The sequence below is a fragment of the Ochotona princeps genome, chromosome 25 (genome assembly GCF_030435755.1).
Source record: "Ochotona princeps isolate mOchPri1 chromosome 25, mOchPri1.hap1, whole genome shotgun sequence".
Lineage (NCBI taxonomy): Eukaryota > Metazoa > Chordata > Mammalia > Lagomorpha > Ochotonidae > Ochotona > Ochotona princeps.
The window spans coordinates 27,411,564-27,430,178 of record NC_080856.1 but is presented as its reverse complement, the minus strand read 5'-3'; the positions used below and the strand labels follow the sequence as shown (position 1 = coordinate 27,430,178).

Here is an 18,615-nt window from a genome sequence, read left to right as displayed (position 1 = left end):
AATTTCCCCACAAACACCTGCTGCACTGTCTTACCAAGAGGGTCATTTGTCTGGTGGTAATTGTCATGGTTTTGTCGTCTGAGGAGGGTATCATTTTATCAGCGTGCAAGTGAATTGCACTGGACACGAGCTAGATTTGATGAAGGGAGAACTAAATTTCACCCTGCTGCTTGAGTTTGGCATTATTATTTTTATTTTCTGCAACAATCTCTCTTTTTCCCATTTTGCATAATTCCATTGACGTTCTTCAGGGACAACAGAAGAAAATAAAAACAAACAAACAACAACAACGAAACAGCTTTATGACCCTGGTGTCTTCTTGAATAATGAGTCCTGCTGTATTTGTCAAATGTGATCAAACATATGGTGTATTAACTATCCATGGACTGGCTTTCTTTTTTTTTTTTTTGGTCTCATGCAGAAATAACAAGATCCTATGAAATGTAAATGAATAGGAATCAGGATGTACATTTTTATTTATCCATTTAATGAGGCAGAAAACAGACACTTGCTGACCGCTCACCCCTGGGCACCGGGCTTCAGATACAGAGCGATCAAAGGGCTACAGAACAACCTTGCAAGCTCACTGCCAATTTTTGTTTTCTTGCCATGGTCAGCTGGCACTTCAAACACAGAATGAAGTCATCCTGGTTTGGGGAACGGGATCAAAGGTCATGAAAGACCACAGCTCACATGATTGTCCTTGTGGAATGGCTGGCGCCTGATGGGGAGCTCAGAGATGTCCCCCGCTGTCAGGAAGAGCTGCAGGGTGTGTGTGGCCAGCTGTGCAGAGGCTGCCCTGCAAGAAACCAGACAAGGGGCGGACTCACAGAAACTGTGCTGTGAGGACCTCCTCTTGTCCTGTCCCAGCACAGAATCGGTCAGGCTTGGACTCCAGCAGTAAGGCTGCGCAGCAGAACATCTGTTTCTTCGACGCAAACTGTTAGCAGGGGACAAGCAACACGGAAAGTCCAGCCAAACATAACATTTCCCTGAAAGTGAATGGAGTGAGCACACAATTATGGGATCAATTCGAGAATAATCTGTGTGTATTTCTGTTCAAGCAAGGACGTTCACACCTTGAGAGAGTAAGATCTGTCACTTCAGGAAGTCCCGCTGTCCGCCCCGCGGGATCTCCCATGTATGAGACTTAAAACAACCACACACAAATCTTTTCCTAGGTTTACTTACGTAGTGTGTTAAGCCCATTTTAAGCAAACATTTCCAGGGGCAAGTCGTTGTTTTTAATTGCCAAGGACATTTGGATATTCATAACGCTGTTTTCAAGCCATCCAAAATAATCACAGATTAGCCTGTTATAGATTTATTGGATTTCAAGCCCTACCCGCCATGGCAGGACCAAACCCAATGCTTTTCCTGTCTTCAAGAGCCCCTGTAACTATTGTTTCACATTCATTTGAGCCAGAAACCTGTGGTCTTTTCCACCAGATCTCTTGAAATGTGAACCTTTAATGAAGACTAGTATGTTTAATTTCGTAGCTACAGTTCTGATTCCAAGATGACAAAATGGTTCCCATTTAAATTTAATTCCTATGCTATACAACCATATCTACAAATCCAAGTGTATTTATTTTATCCAGTCATAAAATGGATGCTTTGGTGGATCATATGTTTAATATTTCATTATATTACTGTTAACTTTATAGAGTATAAGGCTTTGTGAGTTACATTAACGTTAATCCTATCTTAAAAAGCACCAGTCTTTTAAACGCACACAAATAGACAAATCAAGATCAGCAAGGCACCTTTAATAGCAATGCATGTAATTTATAAGTTGCTGTAAATTGATTTTTCTGTTTTTCAATAACTTTAGCTAGTGTTAACTAAGTGTTTGTTATTGTACAATATTTGTCTAAGTGAAGTTAAATTTTAAAGGGTGTTGTTCCACATATGATTCAAATTCCCGTTAAGTTTTACTGTTTTTGATGTAGCTATTAATTGTTTTGTAAAATTTAGCTGTATATATTTCAGCTTGTAATTTTCTTCTTTTTCACACCTCTATGAAAATTTGAAGGTAGCTGTGAAAAAGTCAAATTACATGGGGGAAAAAAGTTTCAAGATCAATGACAATGCCGTCTTTGCTGTTCACAGGAGCTGCACTAACCCAAAAGTCCTTCATTCCTTGTAGTAAACAGTGTCATTCAACCTTTTTAATTGCTTTCATTAAACAATGGGAATTTTGATACTAACGATAATGAGAGGAGTATGCTTTGGTAAAAATGTATGAGGAAAAAATACTGGCTTTTATATTATTTTTGGATACATAAATGAAGACAGAAAAAATATGCAGGCAAAATATACCATACGCTAGGTATGTCAAAAATTAAATGTGCTTAAAATAGGGTATCAGACTTTGAACTTGATATTCAAATAAGCTGTTTTCAAGTACCGAATGTAAAGTCTGTGATGCCTAAAAGTCATTTCTTTCAAAAATTACCTGATGTATTATTTGTTCTTAATTACCCAAAACCTATGAGAATATTCATGAGTTTTCCATCAAGGCCATTTTCTCGCTGTCAGCTTGGATCCTTCCGTCTATTCCTGAACACACTTGGATTTAAATTAATTTTGAGGCTGCAGTTTTAATTCTAAAAGGATTTTATACTTACAGCATTTTGTGGGGATACATCTGGAAGATGAGAATAACAAAAACTGGGTCCTCGAGAAGTGACGGATGTAGAAGAAAACCTGGGAAGCCTGGAAGCCGACTGGGAGTGTAGGCTACAATGACCACTGTGGAAGGCAGGATGGAGACGAACAGAGAGCTGAGAACTGACCTGCCCTAGAAACCAATTACATAGTTATTTTTAATGCACATTTTTTTGCAATGAATTGTATCTCAGAAAGTGGTCCAAGAAAACTGTTATTACAATTATTTTCAATATTCATATAAACAAAGCAACATGATAAAAATGAAATTGTTCCTCAGGTTAAATTTTTGTTGTTGCTGGTTGAGTGTTGAGTGTCATTATTTTTTTTAAGATTTTATTTGTTTTTATTGGAAAGTCATCATCACACAGAGAAAGAGAGACAGAAAGATCTTCCATCTGCTGGTGCACTCCGAAAGTGGCCAAAATGATCGGAGCTGAACTCAGAAGTCAAGTGCCAGGAACTTTGAGCTTCTTCCAGGACTCCCACATGAGAGCGGGGTCCCAAGGCTCTGGGCCATGCTTGACTGCTTTCCCAGGCCACAAGCAGGGAGCTGGATGGGAAGTGAAGCAGATTGGACACGAAATGGCACCCATATTGGATCCTGGGCATTTGAAAGGCAAGGACTTTAAGCACTAGACTATCGTGCTGAGCTCAAGAGTTATTTAAGATGATGAATTTTACATTAATCCATATGAATTTATAGCTATAATTTTGCTCAGAGAGCTTTGTTGTTCTTGCATTTGAAGTAAGAATACCGAGTAACACTAAAATGTAAGCATGCTTGTGATTTAGTGGCTTTTCCAAAAAATCTGAATCGTTGCAAGCAGTGTTTGAATGTGTTTTCCCCTGTTTTCTTCCAGAAATTTAGTTTCAAGAGTTTTAAAAGTATTTGTCTGAGCCCTTCACAGTAGCCTAGCTGCTAAAGTCCTCATCTTGCACATCAGGATGCCACATGGGCACTGGTTCTAAATCTGGCAGCCCCATTTCCCTTCCAACTTCCTGCTTGTGTCCTGAGAAAGCAGGTGAGGACGGCCCAAAGCCTGGAGACTCCTGTGTTGTGGGCTAAGGAGTTGGTTAGCACTCGCTAAACTGAGCACTACAGGGAATGGGCTTGGGGCTGAATGCACCTGGTCTAATGGAACTCAGCTGTAGCCAATATTGAGAGTGTGGGCTAAAGCGTAAACAAGAACTAGGTGAGAGGTCAAGAGTGGAGGCAATAAAAGCAGGCCTCGCGAGAGGCCGGAGAGAGACATTTCCACCATTTCTGGTCTCCGTGTCGGTGTCTCGTCCCCAGATCCTTCGCCGTGCCCATGTTACCAGCCCAGCAGGCCGCAACAAATGGAGCCCAACGTGGGTCCCAGCACGAAGGACATCTGAGGGACCCCTGGACCTATGATAGTAAGTTTAGAATTTAGTAATTTTGCAGGGGCATAATTGATTTCATCCCCAGACCCTCTCCCTGTGCTAGGGCATGAGGGACAATCTGAGGGACCCCGGAAATCCAGAGGCAGGTTTAACTCTGGAGGGGCATAATTAATTTCATCCCCAGACCTTCTCCCCATTCTGGGACACAAGGGACAATCTGAGGGACCCTGAAATCTAGAGGCAGGTTTAGAAATTTTTACAGGGGCATAAGTAAAATTTGTGGTGGGGCAAGAACTCGCTATAGTGCAGGTAATTAAAGGAATCCGAGATCTGCTCCAGTCACAAGGCACCGACACTAAGCTTAAGGCCTCGCAGAGTTTCTTTGAAACTATCTGCGATGTATTCCCATGGTTGGCTCTCATTGTAGTCACCTTCCTTTTCTGGCGCTTGGCAAAAAGTGCTTTGCCATCTCCTCAAGCAATGGGGCAACCCCGCCAGAAAAAATGGTCCATTAGAAGGAGGAGAGAGCTGCAAACCAGGGTAAAAAAGAAGAAGGAACCCCAAACCAGACAAAGTCGGGAGAAAGTGCGCAAAGAAGATTCGCAGTCCTCCTCTGAGGAGGATGAAGAGGAAAAGGATGGAAAGGACGAAAATGGTCCCAGGTGGATTCCTGAGAGGCTTGTCTGGCAAGCTCCTGCTGCTGAGTCTTGTGAAAGTTCGGGTACTGGCCAAGATGATGGCATTTCAATCGGAAGATCGACGGGACAAGCAAAAAACGCCTCTGAAGTGAATGACACCGAGTTCCAGTACACCCTGACAGCATGCTGGAATGGCAATTGTGATTCTGCTGTTTTCCTGCAGCTGCCCTGGATCCTACCTGTGACTGTTGGGACTGACGGAGAGACCTTTGTTAGCCTGATAAAGAATAAGAGACTTTGGCATAACGGCGACCATCGTAGCCAGTACATCAGCAGCCGCCACCACCAGCTACCGTGGTGACAGTGAACAAGGTCGCGGAACAGACTGCCAGAGTTACGGACAACAGGACTTTACTGATGAACATGAGCGGGTGGGCATGCTTGCATTGTAACTGCGGGTTGATGTGTTGTAGAGGAATAGCAGATGCTGTGAGATTTGGCTTAGACCTCTTGTACCCCATTGTACGCCTTTTTGTGTGTATCACCTATGCAAGTGCAAAATGTTTCCCAAGCCCGGGAACTGCTGTCTGCGCGTTGCTACCGAGCTAAAGATACTCCTATGGTCAGGGCCTCTTGTTCCCCATCATATGCTTTATGTATGTTTCACCTGTGTAGTGCTATGTTTCCCCAAGCCCAGGGACTGCTGTCTGCTCATTGCTACCGAGGTAAAGACACTCCTAGCCATGGAACAGGGTTACCAGCCTCCCCAAGTATGATTTGTGCATCTGTAGCAGGCAACGCGTTGAATGGCAGTCAGTGATAGTTAAGATGGACTGGGCACTGACCAACCTAAGACAGGGGCTCCATCATGCTATGGAGATTCCCGATGACGGGTAAGGCTGATAACCTGCGAGTCCACAACCTAAGTCAGGCACATTCAAGTCTGCTTTAAAACAAAAACAGGGGGACCTGTTGTGGGCTGAGGAGTTGGTTAGCACTCGCTAAACTGAGCACTACAGGGAATGGGCTTGGGGCTGAAAGCACCTGGTCTAATGGAACTCAGCTGTATCCAATATTGAGAGTGTGGGCTAAAGGGTAAACAAGAACTAGGTGAGAGGTCAAGAGTGGAGGCAATAAAAGCAGGCCTCGAGAGAGGCGGGGGGTGGGGGGAGAGACATTTCCACCATCTCTGGTCTCCGTGTCGGTGTCTCATCCCCAGATCCTTCGTCATGCCCATGTTACCAGCCCAGCCGGCCGCAACACTCCTGGCTTCGGATTGGCTCAGTTCTGGCAGTCATGGTGCTTGGGGAGTGAATCAGCAGACAAAAGATCTTCCTCTCTGTCTCCTCTCTGTATGTCTGACTTTCCAATAAAAATAAATATTGTTTTTAAAAAATGTGTTTGTTTTATTTTATTTGAAAGCTAAAAGTATAGGAGAGAGAGAGAGAGAGAGAGACAAAGACAGAGCACCTGGCATTGGATCACTTCCCAAATGCCTACAAACCTAGGGATGCACCAGGCCTATGATATGTCGTATAGACGATAAAGGCCCAGGTGCTGGCGCCACGGTCACCTGCTGCCTCGAAGGCATACATTAGCACAACGCTGGAATTAGGAAAGGATCTGATACTTGGACATATCCATTTCAACATGGGATACAGGGACATCAAGCAGCATATTAACCCTTCCATCAAATGTCCTCCTCAATTTCTCGTGCTACATTTACACTTTAATAATTTCGAGTCTATTGTTACATACGTGTATTTACTTTTCTCAGTATCATTATTGCATAGACTATCCTCTCTCCACTCTATGTCCTTGGTGGCTGGATTAAAAATTAACTATATGTGAATTAAGTTCTGATTTCTCAATTTTTGTCTCTTGGCCTATATCTCAAGTTTTATGTCAATAATAGGTTTCTTTGGGTTCTGTTCTCAAGTGTGTGGCACATGTGGCCTCCCATTTGTTTTTTTCTCAGGACTGATTTTGCTAATGTGATTCCTTGTGGTTTCATGTGAATTTCAAGGATGTTTTCTCGTTTGTTTTCTGAGTATTATGGTACTCAAGTAGATCAAGTGTAAAAGAAAAAAAATAACAAATCTCAAATATATGAATATTCTGCATAGGCTTTACTCAAAGAAGATATGTTGAGAGACTAAATGAGCAAATTAAAAATGTCCAGGGCCAGGCAGCTAAAGTCCTCATCTTGCATGTGCAGGGATTCCATACGGGCGCCGGTTCTAATCCCGGCAACCCCACTTCCCATCCAGCTCCCTACCTGTGGCCTGGGAAAGCAGTTGAGGACAGCCCAAAGCCTTGGGACCCTGCACTCGCGTGGGAGACCTGGAGAAGTTTCCGTACTTCTGCCTTCAGTTAGATTCAGTTTCGGCCTTCGCAGATGCTTGGGGAGTGAATCATTGCACAGAAGATCTTCCTCTCTGTCTCTCCTCCTCTTTGTATATGTAACTTGCTAATAAAAATAAAATAATTTTTTTAAAGATTTTATTATTATTGGAAAGCCGGATATACAGAGAGGAGGAGAGACAGAGAGGAAGATCTTCCCTCCGATGATTCACTCCCCAAGTGAGCTGCAACGGGCCAGTGCGCGCCGATCCGATGCCGGGAACCAGGAACCTCTTCCAGGTCTCCCACACGGGTGCAGGGTCCCAAGGCTTTGGGCCATCCTCGACTGCTTTCCCAGGCCACAAGCAGAGAGCTGGATGGGAAGTGGAGCTGCCGGGATTAGAACCGACGCCCATATGGGATCCCAGGGCCTTCAAGGCGAAGACTTTAGCCACTAGGCCACGCCGTTGGGCCCAAATAAAATAAATCTTAAAAAAGTCCAGTGTTGCAAATTTTCACAAAAGTGAAAGTCAAAACCACATGAGGCTGTCAGAATGGCTATGATCCAAGACACAAATCTACGATTTGTAGTGAGTATGTGGGGAGTGGGGGAACTCATATATTATTGGGAGAATTGTAAATTTGTGTAGAAACTTTAAAACATTATGGAGCTTCTTTAAAAACCTGGAAATACAAGTATTATATGTTCTAGCAAACTCAGTAATGGGTGTACATTCAAAGGAAATGAAACTCTTACATCAGAGAGATAACTGAACTCTAATGTCTGTTACAGTGCTCTTCATTGGATCCAAGCTAGTGGGGATGAGTGGATAAAGGAAGGTGGGGTGTATGTGTTTGTGTGTGTATGTATGGGGTGTGTGTGTGTGATGTGTGTGTCTGTGTGAGGTGTGTGTTACATGAGATAATGCTCAGTAATTACATTGAATTTTATTTAATTCCTTATATTAAATTCATTATGTAAATGAAATTCTGTCATTTCTGGTAATGTGGAATGGATAGTAAGACATCATTTTATTGATTTATGTTATTATTTTGTTATTTTTATGATACAGTTCCATAGGCTCTGGGATTTCCTTTCCTCCCTCCCAATCTCCTACCTCCCACTGTTTCTCCTATATTGTTAGAATAATATACCTCTTCATACAATATACTAATCATTTTATGTTTAAAATTAGCCAGAGACTGAAATACCACATAGACTCATTCATTTGTGAAAGTTTTCTTTAAAAAAGAGGGAAAAAACATGCTATAGAGCAAGACAGATTGATAGCCAATAACTGGGAAAGGCTGTGGAAATGGAGCTGGAAAGAAGCGATAGAACAAATATCGCAATGAAGGACAAAACAGTGCTGGTGCTCCATGGTAATTAGAATAAATGCAACCTACAAGAATAGGCGACAGATTTTTTTTCTTAAGATATATTTACTTATTTATTTTTAAGGCACAATGACAAACGGAGGGACAGAGAGATCTTCCATTCTTTAGTTCGTTTCTCAAATGCCTACAATACCTGAGGCTCAGTAATGGGAAAACCAAGACCTTGGAAACTCATCGAGTTTTCCCACATAGGATATGATTATTTCAAAGTATTTACCTCGTAATTTTTAATCTTGTCTCTTCCAGGCATTTCCTGGAAACATCAACTCGGACAGTGTGGTCCGGCATGACTTACAGCATCCCGTGATCGCCCGCTATATACGCATTGTGCCTCTGGATTGGAACTCAGAAGGTCATATCGGGCTCAGAATTGAAGTCTACGGTTGTTCTTACTGTGAGTATCGTGTTTTCAACGTGGCCATGTCTCATCATATTCATTTAAATAGTGATCTTTTTTTCCTAACCGTGTAAGGTTCCTTTCTGTCATACTCTACTCTTTTTGATGCTTTAACTCCAACACCGCAGTGGGAGTTTCTCTGGAACAGGAAAGATTTTCTTTTGGTTGACAGTTTGGAGATTACAGTCAGGGTGAGCCACCTGTCAAGGCTAGCCGTGGGACCTACGGAGGCAAACCCAACTGTAAGCAAGGACACAGCGACCCTAGATGGACTTGAACTCAAAATCAACCTTTGGTGAGAATTACTCTCCAAGGGCACACTCCCAGTGAGCTGAAGAGCTCCTCCTGCTGGTTCTGCATCTCAGCTGCCACAATTAGACCAAGCCCGCACCTTTAGTCCCCAGCCATGAATTTTACTATATCAAAGTTTAAACACCTGCATGAATTTTCATGAGGCAGATCTTTGTGATCCTATGATATTTTTCTCTAAAAAGTCAATTATCACCTGTTTCCATATGTAAGCAAAATGCAAGGTCATTTACATCATAAGATTATTTTGTATATACATTCATGCAACAATATTGTAAAATACCTGAAGGAAGAGATTTAAAAGGTGACAATGTACAGTAGACCAAAACAACAAAACTTGCTATTTAAATTTTATGAAGTATTTATAAAAGAGAAAATTATGCAAGTACCAATATTTTGCTTAAGCTTGCTGTTTAAATTTTATGAACTATTTATTAAAGAGAAAATTAACCAATACCAATATTTTGCTTGTTTGTCACAGATTTTCTAAATATTCTAAAGAATATCCTTTTCTTTTAAGAAGTGTCTTTTTGGCTATGCTCACTACTTTTCAAAAACATATTAACTATCATGTACTTATTTAGAAGGCAGAATGGGAGGAGACAGATGTTCCATATGCTAATGCCGTCCTAAAGGGTTCACATTAGCTGCACCTGTACCAGGCTGGTACCAGACGACAAGAACTCATTCAGGTCTTCCATATGTGTGACACAGACCCAAGTATGTGGCCCTGCATCTGTTGCCACCTGGGTACATGTACAGAAAACTAGATTACAAGAGGAGGCAGGACTCGATTCCTGCAGGAAGGGATGCGCTGTTCCATGTGGCAGTTTTACTTGCTGTATGTACCGCATTGCCTGTCCCAGCTTGGCTTATTCTTATTGCAGATTCCAACACATGAGTTTTAGTATTCAGTTATCTTTTATATTTATATGAACTAATTTACTAATTTTTACATCTGCTCAATCTGTAAACATTTTCTTTTCTCTTTATTATCTTCTAACAACTGCCCTCCTTTTATGTCTTAAAAACATTCTACACATATCTAACAATGCCAACGTGTGTGTGTGTTGGGTCATAATTTTGCTCATTGCTGCTCATTTACAAGTATTGCTACTTTCTTCCACCTCTCCCCCCTTCTCCTCTTCTCACGTTGATACTTCAGTCCCTATTTTTCTCCCCCACTTTTTCTTTCCCTCCTCCTCTACTCTTCCCGCCTCAGCAATAGTATATGGAACTTCTTTCAGGCCAAGGGTAACTGTGACTCCTCCAGGGAAAGTGGTGTCCTCATTATTGGGTTCTATAAAGACAGGATCTGCCCAAATTCCTGTAAAGTTTGTTTATGCAGCTTTTCAAACCGTTCTATTGCATAACTCAATCGGCACGCATTGGCTTCTGCGTCTGACTTCTGCGGTGAAATAGTTCTCATCTCAGAAAATTATTTCTTCCTATTCTTACCAGAAGTCAGGGGAGGAGCAATATTGGATCTGAACAGGGAGACAATTTGAACTATCAGCTTTTGTCAAGGAGTTTCTTAACATTGATAAGAGCTTAATACGACCAGAAAATGAGAAATTTGGCCTATTGGACAAGTTGTTTCTTCTTTTTAATTAATGAATTATTTTAGAGTTTATAATGAATACATTTTTGATTTTGAATCTGTGAATTTAGTTGGAGCAGTTGGTGAAAATATCACCTATATTCATACCAATATTACCAATGTATAGCCAAAATCGCAATATGCAAACAGCCTTTTTTTCAATATAGCAATAAGAGAGACCGTCAAAACATTCTATCGACATTCATTTCATTGGTTATCATTTTATTATTTAAACACAATGAGCAATAGAGAATGTTTCAAAAGATCTGTTTGTTTAGAAAGGAGACTTACAAAGAATTTCAAAGAGATCCTCCAATACGCTGCTTCACTCCTCAAACATCCAGAAGGGCAGAGGCTGTGCTGCCCCAGCCAGCAGCCAGGACTTCCTTCCGGGTCTCCCACGTGGGTGAGGGGCTGCAGCTCCTGGGTCATCCTCAGCTGTGTTCTCCTATGCTTCAGCAGAGAGTTGGCTTAGAAGTGGAACAGCCAGGACTCAAACCTGTGTCCATATGGGATGTTGGTGCTTCAGCCAACGATCAGCTGCACTACAGCATCGGCCCCTAAAGAACAAGATTTAAATCTTCAGAGTGATGTAGCTTTTCAGGATGAATATTTAGGTCCTTAGGAAAAGCCTAAATAACCATCATAGTAATAATAAAAGGCCTAGCAAAAATTAAGATCCTTGAAACCCTATGGCTTTGGTATCCAGAATTGTAGTCATAGCTGTTTTATCTCTCATCGGCACGAACAAGCACATGAAAATAAATGTTATACTTTGACAAATTTTATTAGACGTGTGTTTAGTGTTTATCATGAAATATGTTAAGTGGGGCAGTGTTGTGGCACAGCATGCTAATCTGCTCTCTGAGATAACTACATCCTAAATGAGTGCTGATTTAAGTCTCAGCTGCTCCACTTCTGATTCAGCTTCCTGCAAATGGCTTGAGGAAGTGGCAGAAGATGGTACTGATGCTTGGTTTCCTACCACCCACGTGGGAGACCCTGACTGCCAAGCTCCTCTTGGGCCAGACCGGGCACCACTGTGGCCACTGGAAAGTGAACCCAGTGAGCTCCTTGTCCGTGACTTTACCTTTCTAATAAGTAAAGAAATCTTTATGAAATACATTTGCTAAGTAATAAGAAAATGCATAGCCTGAGAAGTGGGACAGGGTTATTAATCTACTGGCATCAATTATGATAAAAATTGTGACAAGATTTGTGCAGAGATGCAAGGTTCACCCCTCTGATTGTTTTCTTCCCTTTTAAGTCTAACAAAATAAACACCTATTTGACCACCTCCAATTCAATAAAAAGATCGTATCAGTAATTAATCTAGCAGCGTTAATCGCTCTTCTTCCAATGGGCACCTTGTATTAGATTTCCCTGATTTGTGTCTCTACTGTTTGTGTTCTGATGTTGACACTGCATTAAGTCAGAAAAAAATGTATTCTTTTCCATCTAAATCTTTTTGTCAAAAATTACTTGTGAGAACTATCCATGTTCTTATTTGAGGTGTCAGCTTGTGTTTGTCAATAGTGCTGTTCTGCTGTGTGAATATCTTTATGTTTGCTCATTCATGTTTCCTGAATGTTTGAATTGTTTCCCATTTGGGGGCTATTTCTGTGGCTTTGCTAAGGATGTCCCCGGTGGACAGTCCTGGGTGGGGCGATGACCAGCATGGAAGTATGTTCTCCGTTTTCTTAGTGGGAACAGCCTTTCATAATGTGGTTATATCAGTTTAAATTCTCACAAGCAATGGACTAGAGTCCCTATTCTTTTCAACATTTGAATATAAAGAAAACAGATTTCGTGTATTTAATAAACACATTTCAAGGAAGAGCATCATGTCTCCTCCCTAGCCCCATTTCTCTCCACTCTTCGACCCACCTCCTTCCTTCTTTTCCGTTTATTCCTTAAGTTTGGTGAAAACATTATTTCCATCCACTCTAAGATCACAAGTTCATCTCGAGTCCTTCTCAAGGTTTTACATATCCTGATTGGTGTATACTGCATCTCATTTTAGATTTAATTCATATTCCCCTGATCTTAAAGTGTCTAGGCTTATTGACTACTCACATTCCTCCTTCCTTTGAAGATGTTGCTCAAAAAGCTTATCTATTTCCATGGGCTGCATTTGAGTCCTTGAGTTTTGATAATCATTTTAGTCTGTCTGTATTTGAGTTTTCATTATGACCTCTCAACATGTATCTTAACTTTGACATGGATTTTGTTAAAGATAATAATTTGAAGCTGATCACCAGTGCAGTTTCTCCTGCCCTTCAGGAAAGGGCAAAAGCAACTTGTAGAAAGGCAGTTCTCTGGGTGTGCCTTGCAGCTTGAGAGCATCTTTGGTTGTTCAGAGCACACTTGTAAACCCGTGAGTCGTTGCTACCATGGCTTTTCCATCGAACCCGGACTTTGATAGTAATAACGTAGGAGGAGAAACAGCCAAAGCAAAAGCAGGGAGCCCAAGATTTTGGTATATGAGTCTCTCTGGAGGAAACAAACAAAATCACAGAGCATTGTGAAACCATGTGAACTCGCACCAGTCGATGTCAGTTAAGAAAATGACAAATTGACAAAATATTTTTCAAAAGTAGAAATTAAAACATAACATTGGATACTGGTCCCCGAAGATAAAACAACTTGATTCCTGAAACCTATGCATGTATGAAATGGCAAACTTGTCATGGAGAGAGCCATCAGCATTCTTGCCCTCCATAACTACAATTCCTGGTCTTAGGTGAGGTGGGTGGCAGGGAGAGATGAGGAGAGGGTGGGCAGAAGGCTCCTTTCTGTGACCCACGAGGTGGGGGTGGTGAGATTGGCGTCTAAGGGGAGGAATCTCACAGTCATCAGAGGGGAATCAGCAGGCTCTCCCCTGGAACCTCTCAAGGGAACTCAGCATTCTCCCGCCTAGATGTTGATTTCAGTCCATGAAAGTGAATGTGGATTTCCTGATCCCAGAACTATGAGAGAGCAAGTTTTGTTTTTAGCCACCAAGTTGATAATCAAAACGAACACAGGTCATTTTTAAAAGATGAAGATTTTAGGAGTTCCAAAGCAAAAGCTACCCAGGAATTTAAATTTTTGGTTTTAATTAATTTTAATTTGCATAGAAACATCATAACCTCATTGGACACTGAAGCTAAAAGAACCAAAAAATCTATTTCTTGATATTTTTCTTCCAAATGTTTGTATAATTTAAATACTCTGTAACATTTTGTTTACGTGAAAGTATCTACATTTTTTCTTAGTTTCCAAAACAAACTGCCAAAATATTAATGATTACTCATTTTGCTAGCTATGCCACATATTCATTAAGATCTAATTATTTTTGTTTGTCTATTTGGAAAAGTGCAAACTGCATTAGCTTTTGTCCATGAATGCATACATGCATATAATATATACAATATATACTATGGTCAATGTATTCGTTATGAACAACTTTCCAAAGTTACTGTGATTTGAAGTGTGCTGGAGTTCAGGCTCTAGTGCACCCTCAAGGTCATTATGTAAGCTTTACAAATGGTTGTCTCAGGGGCTTGCTTTGAATTCTCAGTGAGAAGAGGGATTCTGTAGATGAGACGCACCCTTCCAATTCCCCTCCTAGAAAGAAACAGTACTGTGCGCTCCAGGGCTCAACAAGCAAACTCCTGACTTTGATACTCCTTCAGGAGAGAGAAAAGAATTCTCTCATCTTCCCAGGAACCCCATGGAGGGTTTATGTGGGATGTATCTTACACCCCTTCAGGTTAGGAATTGGGGCTGTACTTTCACTACAAAGTGTCCTGGAAGAACTAGAGAGGAAGACGTCGCCATTGGAGCAGCGTTTCTCTTTCTCATTCCTCTTGTGTTTCTCACCTCTCCTCACCATGATCACTTTGTCATCTGAGAAGTTAGATACTCCTCTAGGTTGACACTAAGTAGTTCACTCTATTCCAGGTAGAGAAGTTTAGTTCCAGGCCGCTGCTTTGAAACCTTTGGGATTATTGCTGTTTGCTCTCCTTGAGTTATCTTGAATATAATTTGAATCCAAATTTCAATGAATCTAAGCTCCTTTCAAATTATTCTGTTCCCTGTACACTTGGTTTTCCCTGAAGTTTAGTTGAAACAAGTGCATGCTGCTATTTTAAAAATTTAGTAATAGGAATCATATTCCCAATCTTTGAATGCTATAAGACTTCTCCCACACCGATCTTACTGTGTATTGAAAGGTTGGCATAAAAGGAAAGGAAGATGCCTCAGTTTAATAATGTTTAAAAAGCATTTTTGGCTGTATTACTCAAATATTCATTTTATAAAAGCCAAACACAGCATATTGATTAAAGTAAGGAACAATCAGATGGCAAATGCTATTTTTCTAAAAGTAAGGTCAGCACTTTGAGAAACCAGGATTTAAGCGATTAATTAATATTTACACCTGTCTTCAATTTAAATGAGTTAATATGTCACCCAATGCTGATCACGGAAACCAATTGTTTACTCTGAGAAAAAAGATTATTGTCCAAAGCATCCTATATAAGTAGAAGAGTCTCAGGGCTTGGTCTTTTCATTTGTCACTAGTTGGAGCCTGTGCAGTCTTCAACAATGGTGTCCTATTACAAGGGACAGTCTTGTGAGAAACACTCATGCCCATAGTTCTCATTCTGCCTGGACAAGAGATGCTACATATGTCAGTTTCCCAGGGCGTTCATGAAACATTCCAAAAAAAGCTCATGACTTAAGACAGCATATATTCTCCCTTAGTCCCGCGCAGCAGTTCAAAACCAAGGTTTGGCAGAGTTGGATGCATTCCTATCCCTTTCAGCTGGTGGCCCATGATGTGGTTTTTCTTAACTGTAGCCAGATTGTCACAGTCTCTGCTACTGTCTTCCACAGTCGTCTTCCCTCGTGTGTCTGTATCAGCAACTTCACTGGCCATCAGCCACTGGATTCGGCCACCAAAACTGACATCACATTGTTTTATTGTATCTTAAGCACCCAATGACCACAACCCAATGTTCAAAGTTCTAAGTGGACATGAAATTTCAGTGAACAAAATACAATTTTTATATATTTGTGTATATATACGTATATATGTATATACATATAAATATATAAATCAATTTAAAATATTTATACATAAAATATATATATAAATAAATATATAAATATATAAATTTATGTATATACATATATATACATATATACATATATACATATGTAATTATATACTTATAATTAAATGGAGAGTTATACTGCTTGGAGGATTGAAATATTTTTAAAACAGATTCAAAAATTGCATTAGCATTAGTTGACTTTTATTTATGTTTCTTTGCTTTTAAGTCTAAAGCACAAGACAGATCATAGTGTACTTTAAGGATGGTGCACTGCATTGGAAGTCAAAGTTGCTAGTTGGAACTCCCATTCCTCCTGCCCACTGGTTACCTCTGTAATTTTATATCTGGAATATTTCCAGTGGACTATTTGATAAAACATTTCATAATAAAGCAGATTGACACATGTCGGGGGAAGGATGGAGGAGGCAGGAACAGTCACCGATGTAGCACTGATGTCCCATTAATTGGCACATTCCTTGCGTATATTTCATATCTTATAAAGTGTACTGATATCAGATCATAGGATACAGGCATGATGTATTCCCTCATGGAAAATTGATTATGATTTGTGGCTGCTTGGATCCTGGGATTAGTAGAGAGTATTGAATGGTGCTCTAGGGGCCTACAAAACATTGAATTCCCAAGTAGAGTATGTTAATAGATGTTCCTATAGAGATATATAAAGGAAAGAACTCAATATTTCTTTTTCTAATGCAAATATTTCTACACTTTATGCAATTAATAATTAGGATTACTTTAAATCACAATTTCATGAAGCTGTTTTGTGGCTTACATATGCAAATTGCTTATTATGCCATGTAAAAACATATGCCACTCATTAATTAATTTGGGCTTCATTCCTAAGTAATTTAAAAATAAATGAAATCAAAACTTTAAAAAACAGATGTGCTAGCTAGCAGTGTCAAGCTACTCAGCCTTAACTGGTAATTCAAATGGCCATATCAATATATCAGAATGCAGGAAATATTTTATTCTTATGTTTTCACGTAATTAGGTAAAAATTAAATTTATTATGCTGTAAAATATGTCCTTGCTATTAAGAGGAATGGAGCCTAGATTTCGGTATTCCTTAGCTGTTCTGAAAGTAACTTGTATTTAAAGTTGGAATAGAACATATTGCAGCAGGCTCTCATTTACATATGTCATATATAAATATACAGACTATGTATAAGTACATGATACATATAAGAAAATATGTGTATATTATATATACATTGTTTTATCACTGTGTTACTTAGAAAGTCAGATACTAGGTGGAGCATTCATTGATTAGTATTTGATTATGATGCTTGAAGAAAAACTAAAACTTGGTAAAACTGCCTTCTCATTCTTCAAGCCTATGAAATACATGTTACCGGCTTTAGTTCATTTTTCCAATGCAACTTATTTACCTGGAGATCATTGGAAATCATTGTGAATCTTACCTAGAGTTAACAGATAATTTCAAAGGCCAACTAGCTCTTATACTGAAGAACTATTTAATATGTGACTTCAAGGTGGATTTTCAGCCTGTTACTTTCCGCAAAATCTAATTATTTTTAAAGATTCATTTATTTTTATTGGAAAGGCAGATATATAGAAAGGAAGAGAGACAGAGAGGAAGATCTTCCATCCCAAGTGTCTGCAATGGTCTTAGCTGTGCCAATCCAAAGCCAGGAACTTCTGGGTCTCCCACACGGGTGCAGGGTCCCAAGGCTTTGGGCTGTCCTTGACTGCTGGCCCAGGCCACAAGCAGGGAGCTGGATGGGAAGCGGGAAGGTTAGGATTAAATCCGGTGTCCATAAGAGATTCCAGTGCATTCAAGGTGAGGACTTTGGCTGCTAGGCTATCGCTCTGTGTCCTGCAAGATATAAATGTAAATGAACATTGAGGATTTCCAAGTTAAAGTAACATGTGAAATCATGTATGTTGACTTAAAGAGCAACTTATAATTTCTTGTGGTGAATAGATTGCAATGAAACTGACAGTCACTGCACTAAATGATGAATGATAACTCATTCCTTTTGTGGAATGGGAAAGGTGATTTTTATCAGACATATCAGAATAATATTTTTCATAGCATATTTCTCGAGATAGAAAAGGACAGTGTAGACATACATTATGAGAACTAGCTGAAGATAAAAATAAATTAATGAAAGAGAGCTTGCTTCAGCTCGGCTGATAAATAAGATATTTTGATTAAAGTACAAAGAGGAACCATAGGTGTGCTCAACAAGAATGTTAAGGCGGTAAAGTTCTCTGGAGACCTCCCTACTGAATCCCTTATCTTCCTAATGAGGAAACCCAAATCCTCAGGGCTATGTGACTTGCATAAGTGAGTTAATTACAGACCTAGAAATCCCGCCTAACAATCCCATGCACAGCTTCCTGTCTAAGATTTGATACCACTCTCCTCTGGTTTACCCTTTTCTTTATTTGTTTCTTTTAAATTTCCCATCCACAAGGACTTTATGTGATCATAGCAATGGCCCACACAAAAAAATATGATTGTGTGGGTCCTAATGAGCATAAAAGCTGTTTGGCTCATCAATTTGCAACATGAAATATATCAAAGGAGATATTCAGCAAGAAAAAATGCTTCAACCATATTGTTCATTCCACATGTCCAAAAGGAAAATTTAAATGGCTGATCTGACTCACAATGCACTCATTTAAGAAGAACTTGCCAATAAATTCAGCTCAAGCTTTCATTGCCTTTACCTGCAGAAAGTGTATCAGCTTCAAGACATTTCCTCAGGTCATCTCACCTCTTGAGCTATTTTAATTACC

At 40.0% G+C, this 18,615-nt stretch overlaps 1 protein-coding gene across 1 annotated transcript in view; it reads left to right on the top strand.

Annotated features, from left to right (window-relative positions):
• Positions 1 to 8,669: 8,669 nt before the first annotated feature.
• The window catches only part of CNTNAP2 (contactin associated protein 2), a 1,058,280-nt gene continuing 1,048,334 nt past the window's right edge, over positions 8,670 to 18,615 (top strand). The window contains exon 1 of the mRNA XM_058654907.1: positions 8,670 to 8,811. The gene's annotated coding sequence lies outside the window, so the exon portion shown is untranslated. The remainder of the gene's footprint in view (positions 8,812 to 18,615) is intronic.